Source organism: Cupressus sempervirens, chromosome 11 (assembly GCF_028749045.1).
Source record: "Cupressus sempervirens isolate cs-2001-9-10 chromosome 11, ASM2874904v1, whole genome shotgun sequence".
NCBI lineage: Eukaryota > Viridiplantae > Streptophyta > Pinopsida > Cupressales > Cupressaceae > Cupressus > Cupressus sempervirens.
Window position 1 is genome coordinate 300,909,798 of NC_143128.1, and position 20,967 is coordinate 300,930,764.

Consider the following 20,967-nt stretch of genomic DNA (forward strand, 5'->3'; position numbering starts at 1 on the left):
ACATGAAATTCACATGGTGCATAAGTGTTGATTGAACATATTTTAATTTGATTAGATGGTGTGAGAGAGCTCAAGAAAATAGTTCAGTTGTAGTTATTAGAAATTAAGCTCTTTGATTGCTTCAAGTAGTTAGTGTAGGGCACCCTGACCATCTCCATGGAATCCATAGTCATAATTAGTAGGTTTTTATGTCATGTTATATTAGGGATTTAGTTATTTCATTTCATGTTATTAGGTGTTGAAATTAAGGTCATGTTGACCAAGTTCTTGTTTTAAGCATTATGGGTCAAGTGGCTCAAAAGTGGGAAAATGCCATGTAAGGGCATAAAAAGAATAGAATGTGGTATTAAAAGGTCATAATAAGCCTTTAAACCTATTTAGGGTGTTTAGAAAGAATGAGAATTTATAACAAGCTAAAATGTGAACAAATGTAAAATTGCCAAAAAGATGCTATCAGCCATTTTTGTGCAAAAATAACAAGTTTTGAAGGTGAACAATGATCCACCTTGAACAAGCAATTAGGGAGGTGAGAAGTCATGTTTGTGTATAAAACATTTTAATCTCATTTTAAGAGATATAGTAGAGGATATATGGAGAAGTAAGTTGGAGGAAATATAGTGTACGATCATGTATAATAAAAGCATGTTATATTTTTTGTAAAAATCTACATATACATTTGTATTTGAATGATGTCCTGACACCTTCTCTTTGGATTCATGGCTATGATGGTATTTTGAGTTTCCTTATAGATGTTAATGAAGTTAAGTATCATTATTATTTCTACATGTTTGCCTAACTCCACAGGTCATGAGAATAATATGTTGTATTCATAGTTTGGATAGTAATTTACTTGCACTCACAGGTTTTCTAACCATAATAAATGCACAGTGTCATTGTATAGAGGATGGGGATGAGTTAAAGACTCTTTTGGTTGTGCTAGATGACCACCTTTGAGTGAAAAACATACCATTACTTCATTGTAAAGAGCCAGTCGAGAATCAAAAAATACATGCTATTGCATAGTGAATCAACAAGTAAAGCCATGACATAAGTTTTTATATGATCTACATGTATTTTTGGAAAGTTCTTTTCAGTCTTAGGAGGTTGAAGAACTATTTTGGATGTGAAGGAAAGATGAGATACTGGAACCTAGGAATCAACCATTACAATCAACAATAAAACCCTCATAATGGCAAGGGTTTGGTTGATCTACCATACTCTCACTCACTTGGAGCCCAAAAATTAGTAGTATGAAGATTTTTGATAAGGTAATGATGTGTTAAAGTTCATTTTTTATTTTACTTTGGAGAGTTAATGAGTTTGGACTTAATAGGGGTGTCTTAGGCCTATTTGCTAGACTCAGGCTGATAGGTTATATACCTTATGGAATAGTTGGGAATATAAAACTTTGGATTTTGGTCAAGTTCAATAATGGGTGTCTAAATCACTTTTTAGTTTTGATAAATGTTTGGAAGGATTTTAAGTTCCTACCCTAGAACCCCCAAGGGAGGGCTATAAGGTAGAGTCTCATTATATCAATTTGTAAGTTTAGATGTTTGAAGCCCACCTAGTAATAGAATCTTGTGAATGTTTTGAACTCAGTTGGAAATGAGTTAATTCTTTTGGAAGCTTGTTGGGTATGGTGTTGATAAAGATGCTGGAGGGTGTAAGGCGATGGAGGTGTCGGGTATCATAAGAGTTAGTTGTTTGGGTATTGTGAAGGGTTAGGTAGAGACAATTAGAGTAGGTGAGAGTGGCACAAGGAATAGGCCATTCACCTTATCTCTAACCTTGGAGAAGCTAAAGGAATATCATATGATATGCTTGGTTGGCTTGGAAGAATACTAGTTAAAGAATTAGTAAGTGAAGTTCATAATTACCACCCCCATCCTTGCATCAAGTTGAGAATCAAGAAGTTTTAGCATCCTGTTAGATTTCCTTATCTAAGACCATGATACACACAATTTATATAGATCAATGATTTTGAATGAGAACTACACATTGAACTATTATAGCAATGGTATAATATTTATAATGAGGTTTAAAGAAAAACTCATATTTATGAATATTACTATGATCATGAGAGATGAGTTTTTACATTCCACAATTTAATAAATATAGGTCAACAAGTTTTTCTGAATCACAATTTAGAAAACACAAATCAATATGTCTGATATGTTCTACCTATTATATTGGACAAGAATTCTTTATTATCAAAAGTTTATCTTAAAACCTAATTTCCAATTCACCTCTGTGAACATCATCTAGGTGTAATAAGTGAAATGTGCCATTCATTCTCATAACAGATGAATTTATAAAACATGAATCAATGCATTTTGATAAAAAACTACAAGTTAAATTTTGATAGTAATAGTAGAATTTTGGAATGAAGTTTTGATTTTTTTCCCTTTTTCCTCAACATCACAATTACTGAAATCATAGCTTGACAAATATCAATTCTGAATCAGTACTCAAAAAACATAGCTAGTTAATGAGTTTAAATATTTTTAATAATATTACAATCAATGACAACAAAATGGTAATATTGATAATAATATGGTAATCTCTAAAAAAAAATTAGCTGCTACTATGGAGATTGTAGAGGTGGCATGTACTTGCTTTATAATAGAGTTTCCCATTTTTGGCAAGGTTTGCATATTAGCTATATTTTGGTTGCTTATTAGATATCTTTACTAGATATTCTAGGGGCAATGCTATTGTTAAATAATTAATTTTTTTTCAAGTTTCATTTAACTAGTAAACAAAGTTATTACATTTTATCTTTTGTGTTTGTATTGCACTTTGATGATGTAGGTTGAGGTCAATGGCAATAATGTAATCCCTATTTACAAGTTCTTGAAATCAATCAAAGGTGGATTTTTTGGTGATAGCATAAAATGGAACTTCACTAAGTTTTTGGTTGACAAAAATGGAAATGTAGTTGATAGATATGCACCTACAACATCTCTATTGAAGATTGAGGTACTTGAAAATAATAATTTATTATTTTTTCAATTTGTTCTATGAAAATTGTTCTAACAATCTTTTCAAACTAGTTTTATTTGTTTGATGACACATCTTATAGGAATAATGACTAATATGTGTAACCTTTTGTTTGCAAGAAGTTGGACAAGGTGGGGGTGTACTAACTCTAGACTTATTTGTTGATCACTTCTTCATCAACCTATAGTCACTGTATTGCAAGTTCTTGATTCTTTTCCTTTTTCTAAAAATGAAATATTTTATTTAAGATTCCTTATAAGTTTAAGATAGAGTAACATATTCTAGAATTCAACTTCCACTATTTCACTTACCTCTGAAAACTAGTCTTCAAGTCCCTACATCATTTTGGTTGGGTAGTATGTAGTAGTGAGTAGATATTTGATGTGTATATGAACAAGAGTAAAATAATAGTAAATAAGTTTTTTTTTGTAGAATTTATATCTCCCATAATTTATGTCTTTGTGTTAACAAATAAAATAGGGGATGACACAACTAGATTAGGGAAAAGTTTCTTTATGATGGATTATGAATTGGATATGGAAGTTATAGCCATAGGAGGACTTGTGAATTTGTTTTAGGTCTGCAAATCCATCCCACAAACTATTATTGTTTGAGTGTCTTCAAGTTTAAACATCTAAAATTGGAATAGTTAATCTGCGAAACAACTAAAATTGAATCTCTAGTTTCTCCTTGAAGTGAGAAATACCATTAGATTGATAAAAATTAAGGTGTCTTCTAGTATCAATTTTGACAAGGAAAATTTAGAAAATGAAGAAATCACAAATGTTTGATCAAAATTGATTACAAAATGTGGTCTATGAAATTATGCTAAAACACTAGAAGAATCTTTATATCATAAGATTTAAATAAAAAGAGAGATATCTAGAAAACACGTAGGTGTCAAGCATCTTGCTAAACTAATGAGAACTATTGTGTGTACCTATTTAAAGATTCAAGAGATGTTGAAGATAAGACTCGCAATCATTATCAACTATTGCCTAGTTAGAAAATGTAATTTTATTTGGTCATACAATAATGGCTAGAATTTCCACAAAGACATTGGTCTATGCACCCAACCTAAAAAATGGAAAGGAATACCTGAGCCTTTGGAGAAAATATCTATCAAAAAGTGCTCTATAAAATGATTATAGACATACATTTAATGCTGATTTTGTGAGGAATTTGTTTTGAAGATTTTAGAAATCTTCATAGTTATGCCTAGTATAGCTAGGAACAATCCCTTGGGTAAAATATACATTTGTTGTATGATAAGTAGTTTGAGCTCCTAAATCCAATTTTCAAAATATGATAGACATCTTTGGAAGCCATGTAAGAAGGATTAATGCATTCTGACTTTGTGTGGGAAGACATGGCTAATTTGATGTCAATATCTCTTATCATTAATCCTCTAGAGGGAACAATGCTATTGCACATCATACTTACATCCTTGGACATTGAAAATGTTCCTTTAATTGTTTTGAAGGTCACATCTTCCATGCACACTATAGAGTTCTTTTTTGACAAGGCTTTCCTTAAGAGCTCTAATATTTACTCCTATTTCTTGGAAATCTAAGGAGTAGGTGTTTGCAAGGTGGAGTTGTTTATTGTCCCAAAATTACCACCACAACATTTATGCATTTCATGATAGACACTATCTGAAACATGGGGGAAAAAATCCTAATTTGTCCATATTTAATATAAAAATTGATACCACCATATTTTGTCAATAGAATAGTAATATGTTTGGGTTAATATTTAACTATGGGTGCTTGAACACAAAGCTATACATGTACATAAGGAAAGACAAACAATTTCCAAATGAATCATACTGAACTACTCAAATAAATAGTCACAACTCTAATATGTGCATACTCTACATTGAATACAAACTTGCCCTATTAAATGACCCCAACTCATGAAAAAAAAAGAGTAAGGGAAAGGATAAATGAAAGTTGTTGATATTATAATATGGGTGAATTTGAGCGAGGTGACCAAATTTGTTTTCTTGAAGCCATATGTGCAGATGTAAACATTAAGTACAACATGTCCACTATTTTTGTAGATATTATAATATACACATTAATTACACCAAATTTTTTATTTCAAAACCATATGTGTAGATATAAAGATTAAGTACATGTCCAATAATTTTGTAGATATATTTTCCTATGAATAAAGACCACGCTTGCCAATATGAACCCAGAACAAAATAATGAGAGAATTGCTAGATTGTGGCCTAAGTTTTGAAGAAAATATGATAAATGTTATTGTCCTTAAAAAAAGTGTAAAGGCTTAAAAAATTGAAGAATTCCAATCATAATAGCCTAGCATCATTGTAGGCACCATGGTCATGTTGAAGGGGGCCATGATTTTTGTCGATTGTTGAATGCGAATTTTCAACTGGAAGAACATGGATTTGTGAATATTCAAGGTAAGGATAACACTTCCATGGAAGAAGATGATAATGTAGTAGAGGACATGATTAAAGAATATGGTATTGGCACAACTAATGAAGATGCTCACAATGATGGTACTAGCACATCTAATAATGATGATGAAGATGGTCTTGATATACCTATACTTGAGAAGACACACAAGCCCCTATACGAGGGATCCCAAAATACTCTTCTCTCTATTATAGTGTTGTTGGTGAACTTGAAGGTTATGAATGATTTATCCAATGTAGCAATGTCACATATGCTAACTTATGCCATTTTTGTAATCTTCTATATTAGCATACTATTATTATTCTTTATATTAATAATTCATATTTGTTGTTATAGGTTGATAGGTGAGTTTTTGTTACCACCATCAAAAATTCTACCTCATTCGTACCAAGAATTATCTCCCAGTAGGAATCAAATTGGAATGAAGTATCAGATAATACATGCGTGTCCCAATGATCATATTCTATATTATAAACAATATGAATTTGCAATAGAATGGCTTGATTATCATATTAGTAGATATTAGTTAGATCAAATAATAGAAAAGGTGCCTCACAAGGTTCTTTGGTACATTCTCATTATTCCACATCTTCAATGATTATTCAGGTGCAGTAGCTTGGCACAATTTATGGATTACCAAGCATGCAATATAAGTCAAGATGACATTATGTGAATGCCTATGGATGGTTATACATTTAAAGAGATAGAAGAAACATGACCACACTTTAAAGAAGAACCTCATAATCTCAAGCTTTCATTGACAGCAGACAGTGTCAATCCATTTGGAGATATGAGATCTGTTTACTCAGTGTGGTCTGCTCTTGTTATTAATAATAACATTCATCCTTGGATGTACATAAAGAGGGAGCACATAATGTTGTCAATGATTGTACCATGTACTTTTAATTTAATAGTTATCTAGATTAATTTATAAACAATGCATCAAAATGGTCATAATAATCATGTAATGTTTTTGTTCATTCAATTACTAGGTAAGTACGAAGTTAAAGATATGAAATAAGAATTATTTTTGACTTGTATGTTTTTATAATTAAGTTATTATGTGTTGAACTCTACTATCATGGAGTATATACAATAATATTTCATAGCTACCACACATAAAGTAGAGGTAAGAAATTATAAAGTATACAATGATTTTGATGAATGCATCATGTAATTATTGTCTTCTACATAATTTTTAGTATATAGAGCATTGCAAGTAGACAAATTTTCATTCATTATAATATGGGTGAATTTGATGAGTGAGGTGACCAACTTTTTCTTTCAAAACCATATGTGTAGATATAAATACTAAGTACAACATATCTAATAGTTTTATACATATACAAATTAGTTAGACCAAATTTTTGTCTAACTTAAGATAAATGATTTACACATGTAGGCTATTCAATGCCTATGAACAAGATCTTGCATAGTCACATGGATCGACAAGTATAAGTCAATAGACCCTATAGATACAATTTTTTATTTGCATATCTTCTCTTTGCCATCAACATCAACTTTAGTCGTGGTATGTCTCTCATTTTATGGATTGCAGGTATCACCAAATAGGTATTTGTCTATTTTGTTTTCCTTGAGTGAGAAAAATGTAGGAATAGAAGACAAAAGTGAGACATATAGTAGGTCTAAAATAGGGGGATCAACTAAAGGTCAAAAGACTAGAAGAAAATTTAATAAATGAATGCAATTTTTTCTTGCTAAGGGGGGTCATGTTCTTATGATAATGAGAGAAAATGTGGTGGGAAGGTTCACTTAAGGTGCACACATCTTCAGAAAGAATGGGTACCCAAGGAACTACCTCCAGTTAACTCTAATTTTTCTATTAATGAAAGGATATATCATATAGCTCCATCTTCATTACATGGTTTGGGCCTATTTTCCATAGATGGCATAAATGTCTATTATAATAAAGTGGCTGAATTGATGAAGTATGTAGGACATTGTTACAATTAGAACAATTGGATGTAGATTGTGCAATATAAAAAAAGTATGTGTCAGTATGCATTGTCACCAAATTATATACAATGCAAAGAAAATGATCAAAGTAAAAGGTTCACTATGTATATTGATGGAAGGCCAAAAGCAATAGGGAATATTGCAAGATTTATAAATAGTTCTCAACCTGTGTTAACTAATAATTGGTTGAATTGTATATTTGAGGCACATGAGGGAAATCATGTTTTTGTATGTGTGATAAAATTAATAAGTATAGGGGAAGAGCTTCTGATAGATTACAATTTGAATCGTGTAGATACAAAAAAATTCCCTATCATGGGACTAGTAAGTATAACATTTAAACCAATTGCCTCCAATTAATATTGACTCCAATATACAATCTACTATTTTTAAAATAATTTTTTGGTTAGTCTATGACTTTAATTTCATTGCTGATTGCTAAGAATTACTAATATTTTTCATAGGGCAACATGGATAGACCAACACCCACAGATGGGGATGCACCATCTGGTACACCTTCTTTAGTGAAGGTAAAACTTAATTATTGTAATTGTTCAAACTATATAGAAAAAATGTCATATTATTATGTTCTTTTCTTTATGGCTTTGGAGTTATTTTGATGTAATTTTATTGATATTAATGTCACAACTTGATACTTATTGATAGGGAAAAGCTAAAATGACAACAGATCAAATGTGATCTAAAACATGAGGTCATTTCTAGATGAAATCTCCCTTAGTGCTAACCCCATGTTCATGGCCCAACAACTTATACAAAGATACAATGATAAAATTCTTAACATTCTCATCGAGAGTGACACAAGCGAGGAGGCAAAGGCACTAAAAGAAGAATTGGTGCATAAAGTCAAACTTTTGAACATAAGTAGTAATTAATCTCAAGCAATAATATAAGTTCAATAGATGTTTATATTTTATAGTATCTTATGGATCATGATCTAAAATATTATGTGTTCTTCTACAAGGTTTTTTGATACCTGTGAGACTACATGGTGAACATGGTGAAGGTTGTAGCACACAACCTTCATGTAAGTAGCACTTTCTCTTTACAACATTATTGGAAGTTGTAGTATTATTACACCATTGAGTTTATTTAAGGCAGATTCAATTATGACTGAGTGCTATTCCATACTTGGGTCTCTATTTGAAGTAGTTTAGTTTGTGCTTGACTATGAAAGGTGAGAGTGTTATGACCACCATGTTCAACTAAGAACATATTTACTGTCAAAAGATCTGTGTAACAATAAGATTACACTACTTAAATCAATGGCAATCTACTAAATTAGACATAGGGTTTCCAGACATTGTAATATGCCTTGCACATTCTAATTCCTTAGCAAAGTCTAGTATTTAATTAGACATTCATGGCTACTGATTCTAGCTAGTCAAATAGTATCCCATTTTATCTTTATCCAATTTGATCTAAAGACATTTTTTGACTACAAGTCAAATAATCTCTTGGATCTTTGGCAAGAAATGCATTGTCATTGGGTAAGTCAAATCTCAGCCATTTGAAACATTTTCTAATGTTATGGCTATGGTCTTTGCTTCTATAGGACTATTATAAGTTATAATAGCCTTACAATCAATGCCACATCCAAACTTAATTTTGAAAAAAATCTTTCATTCATCAAAACGTTGCTGAGATGCATAACATAAAAGTGCATAATCAAAGACCCAATCATTACCTCAACATGTGAGAAGTCATTTTTAGCCCATTGGATTGGCCTAATGAATCCAAAATGAAGTAGATGTGGGATCATAAAACAACAACAAAATTAATTGCATGTCATTCTAGGAAGCCCAAGAATAAAAAACTTATTTTGTAGGAATGTGATGAACTCCTTAGAATCATCCTTTAATATATGCTCCTCATTGTTCACTTTCCCATTAAAAATATTAGTGGAAAAAAAGACATCAACAAAGAATTACATGTTGTAAATACCATATCTACTATGGAAGGTAAGAAGACACCAAGAAGAAAACATTCTTAAAAAGACATCTATTAACTTCACTTGTAATCTCCATTAATATGGCTGATCTCTCCAAAAGTACAAAACTCAAAACTAGCTCATTTAATGAAACAAATAACCTAGATAAATCTAACATGAACAATAGGATATTTGAATTGTTTCAAAGCATAACTAATATTTAAGTACTCAACATAACTTGTGAACTCCATCTTTTGACATTTGAAATTAATTGACTCAAACTCCTTGGATTCCAATATTTGCACTAAAATCTAAACTATTCCTTTTCTTGAAACTCCATGCTATAAAAAAATGCACAAGGAAAATATGGAGAATTTTGCAAACAACATGAGAGTATTATCTTAGTAATACCCTTCCACACTTAACTTTCATTTTTGGATGCTTCTAGCTAGTATCCCATTTGATCTTTATCCATTTCAAATGTCTTTGTAAACAATATTGTATTCTTTAGCTCATGATGAAGTGTAGGCACCTCCTTCGGTCATCTCTCTGATATTTCTGAGTGCATTGTTAGCAACAAGGACCATGCAAATATCCTCGACTATGCCAAGTACAATTGGTAAAACCTTGTTTTTCTATATTTTGTAATGTGCTAATAATGCATTTTTTTTTGTTTGGTGGATTTATACTGATGTACCTATTTTTTGCACTAATAGATATACCTTTAGTTGATAGAGCAACAGAGACCAATACTACTGAATTGATCCATTTCTTGGAGCAAACTGTGTGACAAGTACTGGTTCAATTGTGGGGACATTATTGCTGAAGAAGATAACTATGTTTTCATTAAAAGTATGATAGCTTCTAGGTGCTTTAAAATTGTTATTCTTTACAATGTAATTGTAGTTTACTTATACATAACTTGTTTTGGACTAATAATCCCATGATGTTTTTGTAGGAAATAATGTTTTCTTTGATCATCTTTTTTATATGAAATTAAGGCTATTTGGACCCACCATATGTATAAGGTATGTAGTTTCATATCATTGCTACAATATTTTTATTTTCTTCCATTTATTGTACTATATTAAATTTATTGGTATAACAATTTTTTTTTAAAGGTGGAATGAGCAAGGTTCTGAATTAAAAAATCAGCTCATTACATCTTTTGAGGACCTTTTTGGAAAAAAACATTTTTGACACTACCCTACTTCTCAAAAGAGCATCAAAAAATATAAAGACTATGAGGGACCAATATAAAAGGGGTCTAAAGGAGAACGCAAAGTATGACCGTCCTCCTATGATTCCACCTATGGAGTGGAATGAAATAATAGAAGATGCAAAAGACAAAAGACTACATGATAATAAAGGAAATGAACTAGAACATGGAAAAAGAAGGTATGTCATGATCGTATTTAGTAGAATGTAATAATGCACTAATTAGTGATCTTTGTAAATGTATAATCTAACATGTTTCAAAATTTTCATAGACTGTAGGACACATCAGTGGCTACAAAAGCGAGACTAGAAAAAGTTGGCCAACACAAACTTGGCTCTAGTGGCTATTCGAGTCTTTAGTCTTGCCTTGTAAGTAGTAGTAGTTGAATTTCATATAATTTTTTATATATAATGTTGTAAACAATTTTGTTTAATCAAATCATACATGCAAAACTAATGATATTAAGAGAAAAATATAGGGCACAAAATTCAATGTAGAGCTCATAGATGAAGATAAAGAAGTTTCCTTAAAGGAAGGCTATAAAGTCATAGTTGCATGCCTATGCCAATTATCTAAAAGCCATACCAAAGAATCTAGTGCACCAAATAAGACACAGGTAAATTGGTTAGTTGAAAAGTAAATCAAATTGAATAGTTGAGAAATTTCTTTTCTGGTGTTAGTTTTGAACATTTAAATTAACTGCATAATAATGTGCATAACATTTCAATGCAACCTTCATATCCTATCATAGAACCTATGCATGATGAAGGCCATGATGTGCATCATAGTGGTTGAGATATTAATTTGGTATTGGAAATTAATTATGCAATTATGAATACAATTTAACATCTTCAATTGCAATTTGATGTTTAACCTTTTTTTGAATATTTTAGAGCATGTTGAACATCATGGTGAAGGAGTGAAGCATGCTCCAAGTGTTCAACATGTTCACATGGTCATGGATCAAAATGTTAATGTACATGATGTGGCATTTTTAGGTAAGAAAAAATGCATGTTATGATGTATTGGTTATTAAATACTTGTAATAGTTAAAAAAAGAAAAAGAGCATGCCAATTTAACCCATTTACTTGTTCTTGCAACAGAGCCCCCTTTAGTGTAGTAGCCTCCTGCTCCTCAAAATAGGAGGAGGCATTATAATTTGACATTACATGTGCCACAAGAGGAGGTGAATGAGGAAGATATTGATGCTCCTATCAACCTTTTTCTTAAGAGAGCTAAGAAAAATAAAAAGAAGAAATGATTTTTTTAAAATGCTCTTTGATAAACTTTGTTGGATAATGAAAGACTGTTGTTTTAAGTAATTATCTATGAATGTTACATATTAATATTTATTTATTTTTAATGTTAATTATGTCTTGATTAGTATTGTGTATTAATGAATTTTATATCATATTAATGAATGTTATGAAATTTTATTGATTGAATGTTATAGTTCATAAATGGATGAATGAATGAATGAAGAATGTAATTATATGATAATGGGGAATTTAGGTTGATGTTAAGGGGAAGGGGGTGAGGCCAGTTGAGCTTCTGCCTTCATGTGGTTGGCCTTGTTAAGTAGAGAATATTAAAGTATTCTTGAAACCAAGTGAAGCTCAAACTTACATGCCAAGGATATCTTCCTAACCAGCTAATAGTTTCTTTTCTTTGAGATAGAGTTTTTTGTCCATTCCTTTATCAATCACTACCTTTTTAGGCTCCTCAATTTCCTACTCTATTCTTTCTTTTGCTTCAAAACTATTACCAAAGTAGAAATTTATTCTTGATCATCTTTAGCTTAGTTACCAAGCAATATAATTTTGATCTTGATACTTCTGCTTCCTTCAACTACTATTCTATTGTATTCATTAGGTTTTCATCCCTCACCCACATTTTTACAAACTTGAAAGTACATTGTTTTGGGAGTGAATCCTCAAAGATATTTAGGTGAATTGTAAAGTGGTTTGAACTAGAATGAGGGAGGATATGGGCCAAGACAATGTAAGAACCTAATGGAGATAACACTATGATTCTTTTAGTGGAAGAACCTAATGGAAATAACCCTATGATTCTTTCATAGAATAACTATCCATTGAACTTGAATATGGGAAATGATCATGAGTAATGCTTCAAAAGGTGTTGCAGCAATAAAAATGGTATGCTACATTTTAACAATGAAGAATAGTAGTTTCAAAATCTTCTTTTCATTTGTATGTAATTACCTCTTCACTTTTACCTTGGCTAATCTTAATTCTTAAGGCCAACATCATCAAATTAGTCTCCTAGAAAGAAACTTGAAGTAGAGGTAACTCTTTCATTTACACCCTAAAATTAAATTTTTTTTCTATCAAATATTCTTGAGTGACTTAATCCAGTTGCATGATTTTTAAAAGATTAGTGCTCATTCATTATAATTTCTATTACCTATCACAAATGTACCACTGACATGATTTTAAAATTTCCAAGGGTATCAAGACAACTGACCTAAGTTGTGCTGGTATCCAAGATAGTACATCCTCGAAACAAAAATAATTAAGAAGATTACAAGAGTTGGTAGGATAAATACCAAAAGTTTGAGGGATTATATTGGCAAGAGGAGAACATGACACAATTTTGTCAATAAGAAGCACATCAGTGCCACCTTTTGCTTAGTTTTGTAATTCATTTCATGTTCACAAATTATATTTTGGATTCTATATGAGCAAAACATATTGCTTCATTGGCACCAAAAACTATTTTGGTTGTTTACATTTACTAAAGTCTTCATTTGTACTGAATGTTCATGGCTAATAGTACTGAATTATGACACAAACATGCCAAAAATTCATATATAGAGAGAGATATTTTTTCTATTATTCTTTGGCATATAAACTAATATTTCAATTTCTACCATTAGTAAACCATAGGATATAATTCTTTCCATTATGGTCCACTTATAGGTTGTAGTAGTTGTAAGAATTCTCTATTTATATTTAGAAGTGCTAAAATATTGTGGCATTCTTACATATGATAGGGAAGCATCATTGAGAATATAAATAAGGGTAAAAGTATAAAGTTGTTTCACCTTTCAGGCTAACTTATCAGAATGACTGAATTAGAGTATTTATATTTAAAACTCAAATTCGTTCAAATATATGATCTTGATAAATTAATTCTAGCTAATTTATATATGGTCTCACACTTTTCCAATCATAAATATCTATTAAATGCATGTTTTATACTAGTTAGTATCCAATTACTAAAAAAATACAATTGTTTTAGAAAACTGATGTTTCAATAACTCTTACTATTTTTTATGATTTTTTTTAATAACATATAAGCACCATTTTATAGAGCTCAAATTCAAGAATATTCACATATAGATTTCATAGTGTTTTAATTAGATATAGTATTTTGTAATTAAATTTTTTTACATGTATTTTAACACTTGGGAAGATGTCAATTTTTGAGAAAGAAAAAAATATTAAATCAAATCAATAAATTTTTTTTTTAAATATGACATTCTAGAGGAAAGAGTCCTCTTTCAGAATATATAAGTTCTCTTTTGGTTAGAATAGATTTATTTTGAAAAATGTGGTGGGAGATGAAAACTATTGATTTGAATAAGTTGAAGTTTGAATCGTTAGAAAAGAGACAATATAGGTCTAAAGAATTTTTTTATTTTTGATTGTTCTAGCTACATATGTTATCTATAACATGGAAATAAGTTTATTTTATTGGAATTACAATAGGAAAGGTAAACTTCTGGGGGGGGAGGGGGGTGAATCAACAGTTTAAACTTGGACCAATAAAACTTTTCACCACACATCAATCTCATGCATTCAATAGATAAAATGAAATATAGTGTAAGGAATTTACATCTAAAACATGTAATTAAGTAAACATTCACACATATATGACACCAGATATGATTACCCAGAAACCCTCCAAGTGAGAAGGTGAAAATGGGGTGGGGATGACACCCACAAATCTTCATTACTACAATAATAAAGTGCATCCAATGAAGGTTACAATGTTTTGATCATGAGACATGATCTACCCTATGAAAGGTCTACCTCATTAAGGGATTTTAACACCCTATTAGAAGTGTGCCTTGCTAAAGGACTTTAAGTCCCAATTAAGTAAGCACCTTGTTAGAGGATTTCAATACAACCTGTTAGGACTACTTCGTTAAGAGATTTGATTGATTCACCTACTAGAATAATTTAGCAATGATCCTACAATTAGGACTTGATTTCTTGGTGACAAATCACCTCTAAACTGATGTCTTCTTGATCCTTCTTGATTAGATGTCTCTTTGTTGTATACTCTTCTCCTCCCTTTGTTCTACTCTAATGGATTCTACAATACAATCTCACTTCATAACTCCTTAGTCACCATGAATGCTCTATTTTCACATGCAAACTACTCCCTTCACTCCTTCATACACCTTACATAGACTAGAGAGTTTAGGGTTTGTCCTCCTTAAGAATACTTTGGTGACTTAGGGTTAGGTATGAACCAACAACTATGATTCATCCCTTTTGTAGCCTAAATCTTCCCTTTTTTTGATTGGTTGCATGTAATTACATTGGGAATCCAACTTGAGATTTGTCCTTATCTCCAAAATATCATTATTCATCCTCAAGTTGGCTTTAAAATGGTTTACATAGTTTTTTGTGTCTTTACAAACAACTATGTCAAAACTATCTCACTTGGCATCTGAAGTGTCTAATGCTCGATATATACTACCTTCTATACTATGACTCAACATTTGTATCACTTGGCATGTACTGCTTGCTTGGCTCCTAAATCACTCAGCATACATTGTCTGCTCGGCACTTGAGTGACTTGGCACATGAGTGGCTTGACACTCACTGTTGACTCGACATACTCTATAATATACATGTTGTGCTCAACATGTACTACTTTTTCAATATGAACTAAGTAAATAACTTAAGTGTGTAGGAACTCATTTGTCAAAACAAATATGAGATCAACAATCTCCCCCTTTGATATGAGTGTCAAAAACACTTGAGTGTGCAATAATATCCTTAATCTTATGAGCATAACATATCTATAACTTAGCTTATGAAAAAAACTTCAAATTTTCAAAATTTTGTAACAACTTAGATACCTCAAAATCTGATAAACCCCCTAAGTTGATATGTCTGGTTTATATCCAAAATTATGTACTCCTACTGAGTAAATGTGTCTCAATTGATACTCTTTGACTTCATGCTCTGTTTATGCTTAATCTATATTTTCTCCATCATTTTTCTTATTCTCCCTCTTTATTACTCTATCTCCTCTCAATCTCCCTTTTGGTTACTCTCCCCCTTTGTCTCACTCTCCTTATATCTCCCCCAAAATTCATATTCTCCCACTTTATGACACTTATGTCCATTGGGCCATACAATTATAATGTGTTTGTCCAAAAAGGATTTATGGACATCTAGGATTATCTTGAGAGATGCATCATAACTTTCACATGCTACATCCAATGATTGGATTTGGATAGCTAGCTTGGTAGCAAGGTGGACTAGGCCATCTAATGTTGAAAGATTTGGGTCTTTCTTTATGAGATTTTTAGCATAGCCTAGTTCCTTGTGAAAAATTTCCATATGGGGGGTCAATGTTGTCTAGATGCTAATCAGTTTGGCCCTTATATTGGCCTCATCTACTAACAATGCAACTAACTGACTCTAGGTTTATAGCAATGTTCTGAAGTACTTTTCACTCTAAGTTGGTGTCATTGGTAGTTTTGCACCTAATGTACTAATATGACTTTCCAAGCTCAAAATGTGACCTTTAGTCCCTTGTGTAAAGAGTGTTGGATTGCACAATTTTGTGTATAATGAGAAGATATTCTCAAGTACCTTCTTGACACTTTCTACTTTAGTTACCAATGCAACTCGTGTCAGTGCTATGCCACCTAATATTTTATCATTTAATTTGCTTTGAAATGTCTTTTCTGACCATTCTAACAATTTGGCATTAGTATTAATGTCTGCATCACTAACCTTTTCCACTATGTTTGTTAGTTGTTCAATTAGTGCTTTGGTCTCATTTGGAGTTGGTAGACTGAATGCATCTAGAAAGATGTCTTTGATATCCTGCAATGCCTGCTTTTGCATGTGCTCCCTTCTAAGAATTTCTTGATGCTTCCTCCTTGCTAGGACTTTTTGAAGTATGCCCATTTAATCTATAGTCATTGTATCACAATCATACTTTGGTAGAACAATTTCTTCATCAAGGTTAACATCTCCATATTGGATCACTTCTTCAGCCTTTGATGAACTCAGGCTTAGCATTGAGATTTGTAATGGTGTTGCATCTGTGATCGACTTCTAAAGAGTATGACTTGAAGGAGTACCAGATACTGGTAAGGTTACCAGGGCTTGAATTGTTGTTTTCTCCTTCAGCTGTGGTGTCATCTATGTCTCTTCAGTCTTGTCCTTGAATTCCATAATGACTTGTGATGCACATTGTTCTTGTGTTGTAGGTGTAGATAAGATTATCTGACCTATTCCACTCTATTCTTTTGTAGTGACTTGTGCTTCCACTGTATCCTATTCAATTATATCAACCTTTTTAGATGTAGTTTTTGATATGTTGTCCAAAGGTTGTACATGAGTGACTTGAGGGTTGATAGTAGGTGGTTCTTGTGTATTCACCTCTTCCCTAGTTGTTTCATTCACTAATTTTTGCAATTCATCCACACTCACCAATACAGGATTATCACAAAGTTTAGCCTATAGTGTGGATTGATCAAGTATCTTCTTGAGATCTTCCTCTATAAGGGGATTGATGTTCTGAGCTATGACATCAGAAACATCCTTCACTATTACTATTTTAGTATTCTCACCTATTACATATTGGGGGCTTGCATTAGGCAATTGTGTGTCTTGCACACTCTATTCTTCTTATTGCTTAGCTTTAGTCGTTACCTTGTCATCTATGTGCATTATAGTTCCTTCCTTAATAGTGTCATCATTTTTATCATCTTCTTCATCATCCTTGACCTCTTTGGGCTCTTGCTCACCTTCCTTGACTATAGGCAACCCATATGTAAGCTTCCACATCTGTGTGGATTTATTAACTACATCTTCATATTGTTTTGCAAAATGCTAAAGGCTTTGTATTTAGGTGTAAACCTAACTGAATATTTCTTCATAGCCTTAGCAATTTGTGCCTTACTAAGTTTAGGCACCACTTGTGCAAGTGCGGTCTCTCTAATCTATCTCTCCAAGTTTAGACAATAGTTCCATTTCTTCTCAACTCTATCATATAAGCTTTTGGGCATTGAGTTGGAAATCTCTAGTGGGGTAGTCTTGAATTTTTCCATCATGGCATATATAGCCTCCTCCACTTGATTCTTCTCCACTTTACCAAGATTATCAAAGTCTACATGAGAGAATCCTAATAAATATGCACTATTAAATTTTCACATAGATTTTCTAAGTCTAATAGAGGATTATGACTCACCACTTTGAATTGGGTATTGTGATTTGATTCTATTTTCTGTTCATCAGATTCTTCTTGTGCAACATATTTCCTTCTTGGTATTTTCTGCACTTGACCTCCATGCTCTGTATGTTTTGATTTTTCTTTTGCCTTTTTTGCAATTGCACATGCACTAGCCCTTTTAGTAGGTGCAATTGGTGCAGGCTGGCTTAGTTTGGCTACCTTCTTAGCTTTTGTCACTGGTTGGACCTTAGCCTTCCTCTTCTTTTGTTCTATTGGAGTAGGTGCTTCCTTGGCTTCTTCTCCCTTGGCAACTGTAGCAACTTCAAACTCCTCTTCCTCTTGGTCTTCTCCCATTCCTTGTGTGAATGCAAGTGGTGCTTGTGCCTAGATTTCTTCTTCCTCTTCATCCTCTTCCTCTTCTTCTTCTTCCTACTTGGCACCCTCACCAAATCTAGCCTTCAATTTCTTCACCAACCTATCATTCTTCTTGATAACAGAAGTTGTCTTCAATTCCATTGTGATTTTGGACTTTTCCAATTCATAGTTTCCAAATGCCTTGGAATTGTTTATCTATCTCTTCTGTTAGTAAAGTTTGTATAGCTATAAAGTCCTCATCCACATTTATTTCATATCAAAGTAGCCTCAACCATCTCACTCTTGGTATAGCAGCTTGGACAAATGTATAGGCAGCATCCGCTAGAAAAAAAATATCATCATAATGTTTTTCTACTAGAGATACTGATATTCTCAATCTTTTCTTCATTGACTTCTTGAAGTCTTCAAAATAGCTTGTCATCATAGATTCAACGTTCTCATCCATTTGTTCAATGAACTCACTAATCTACACTGCTACTGACCTATTTGTTTACCAACCAACTATGTCAAAAATAGGAAAAGCATTTTGAACATAAAAGAATATACATATTAGGATGGAACCAAATTTGCATTGTGCACTCTTAGTCCTTATTTCTCCTAGGTTCTCCATCAACTATTGTAGTTGTAACTCTGCAAGATCATATGTGTGATCTTTCTTAACAATTTTATATCCCACATCCACTGCTATATAGGGCACATTGTTTGATCTACTAGATTGGTAAAATTTGAGTGAGATAGCCCTTACAACAAACTCTATCAAGGGATCATTAATTGTGTCAATTTGCATGCCTCTCTTGTTCCACATGGCTCTAGTGTTCTTCTCAATTACCTCTTTTGAGTCACTCCTTAGTGTCTTAGGGAAATCTAAGGTTGGATAACTAGTAACCCTATAGATTATCCTCTTGGTTATTTTGCTAGTTCCATTATCTAGCCATAGTGAACCATCATGAATCCTGCTAAGCACTATGCTAATCCATTCAATCTTGAACACATCTAGGAAATCTAGGGCACCATTTAACCCTTTCCTCTCTACGATTTTTTTTTCCTCCTTCAATACACCATTCTTACATAATATTTCATATGCTTCCCTAATCTCCATATCCTTAATACTTCCTATTTTGCAGTTGTAATATTTTCTAACATCTTGCACCATTAAAACATTCAATGTTGTCATGGATAACAATTGGAGGGGTCTTTCTTGTAAGAAATGTCTGGTATGGCCTTGAATATAGGTTTCTTAACTTCATTACTAAACAACTAAATGTTTAAAACCTCCTTACCCTCTACATTCTTTGAACTAGATGTCATTGTGCAAAACTAAGGTTTACAAAAATATAAATAACATAGCTTGGCTCTTGATAAATACCTTATAAGATCTGAAAAATTGGCGATGAATCATTTCTCAAACTTTTTGCAATCACTTTTAATGGATTTCTACATTGCCTTCTACCCTCTTTGCTCTTTCTTGATTTTGAAATGATGTGAAATGAGCTGAAAATTGATAAAATACCCTTTGAAACTCTGTAATTAATGGTAATTGCTCACATAGCTATAAGCTTGGCATCAACCAATTTTAGGTTCACTTGACATCCATTAACATTCCATTCACTCAGTATTCATTACGATCTCAACATCAATTAGCTAGTCTATTAGCTTAAGATACTCTAGCATTTTACTTGGCACATACAAGAAACTTTTTATGTTTGAAAACAACATGAAATTTATTGAAGATTTTACTTGGATTCCTAATGATATCTTGCATCTTTATTCATGCTAATGTAATCTTTTTAGTACTAAATCTTTTGGAATAAATGAATGATATAACCTTTAATTATCAATCTCACGTATCTTTTGATTACTTAGTTTGATGAGGTGTGATCACCTAACCCATTGGGTGAAGTGATCCCTTCTCCATTTGATGTGTTGCAATCATCATTCTTCTTCCATGTCTTGTTCATTTCATTTATGATATTTTCAACATTTGTCTTGCATTTGCCTTTTTCAAATTCACAACTTGGTGCCTTTGACCTTGTTGGGCAATACCTACTATTGTGACCAGTCTTCAGACAACTAAAACATGTGGTTTGACTCAACCAACTTTTTTAGTCACCACTAAAGTGTGTTCTAATACAATTCTTAGGAACATGTCCATATTCTTGACAATAATGAGAGCTATACCTAGTATTATATTCCTAGTTATAAGAGTTGTCATTCTTCATTACCTTTGTTTACCTATTTGATGACCACATGGGTTTAGATCTATACTCAAAATCTCTATGTTCATACTTCTAATAGTTATAACAATATCCTTCAAATCTTTGTGTATGCATAGTCTTGGTTCTGCATTAATGTGCCTAATGACCTTGTTTGTTGCACTTATGACAGTGAACCATGCTCTTATGATTAACATTTTGATTTTTAGTTCTACTCGTCCACACATTAGAAATATGTCCTTTCTTACTATAATTATGACAAGTAGGTTTGGAATCCTTATTTTTGTTGTTCCTTGTTCCTTTCTTCAACACTTTTGGACGACTCTCCTTCTTTA